Consider the following 1,108-nt stretch of genomic DNA (forward strand, 5'->3'; position numbering starts at 1 on the left):
CACACACACACACACACACACACACACACACACACACACACACACACACACAGTGAGGTTTCAGGTAACAGAGTGTATGTGAGTATGTTCAACACCGTGCTCGACAGCGAGTTTCCGACTCTTTCGTCATGTTTCCTGTGAGCTGTGTGGATTTCTGGGATGTTTTCCCACCTTTCCCACTTTCCTGCTTTAACAGTGGATTTCCGGGTCGCTCCAATCAAACGGATCAATCTGAGCAATCGCTGTTATTATTAACTGTGCTGCAGTTATCTGTGCACGAGCGAGCAGACCGACGGTGTTTCTGTGCCGTTAATCTGCACGGCTAAACACAGACTGTATCCAAAGGATGGAGGCTTCGACTGACAGTGCGGAGCCTCTAATCGAGCTTCATGGCAGACGGCGGCGGCTCGTTAGTCACCCCCAAATCACCCGTTTTACTGTTTGACTGTAATGAAGCCATAAAACTGAGCATCATGTTTTATTCAGACCTGACAGTAAAACCGACACCATGAAGCCATCAGTCCAAACTTGTTGGATCTTATTGGATGTCAATCGATGCCGAGGAGCAACAGTCTGACTGTGTTTGTAGGGAGAATTTGATTGGTTAAGAAAACAGGAAGGAAAAACATGCAGGAAACAGGAAGTTACATCAGAAGACAAACCAGCAGTGCTGTGTTCTCATGCCAGCTTCATCCATCTTTACAATCACCTCCTCCTCTGCTGCTCCGCCTCCCACTACTCTGATTACATTTAAATGTTGGTCATCTTTATGACATCATCATTTTATCATCCGCAGCGAAACAGCGCTGTGATTCACCGTGAACCCCAGAGACCCACGGCAGGTGTGAACAAGGCCACAGACAGCTGTGAGTCACATGACATTAAATCACTAAACCCAACACTCTCTCTCTCCATTCAAGCTCTGTGTCGCTCGCCCGCTCTCGCTCTGCGGCTCGTGAATAATTGATCATCGATATGTTTGGAGGAAATGTCAGAGAGAAGAGACACAATTACACATTATATTTGTGTACACACACACACACACACACACACACACACACACACACACACACACACACACACACACACACACACACACACACACACA

The sequence above is a fragment of the Pundamilia nyererei genome, unplaced genomic scaffold (genome assembly GCF_000239375.1).
Source record: "Pundamilia nyererei isolate P.nyererei 1_Seehausen unplaced genomic scaffold, PunNye1.0 scaffold00281, whole genome shotgun sequence".
Lineage (NCBI taxonomy): Eukaryota > Metazoa > Chordata > Actinopteri > Cichliformes > Cichlidae > Pundamilia > Pundamilia nyererei.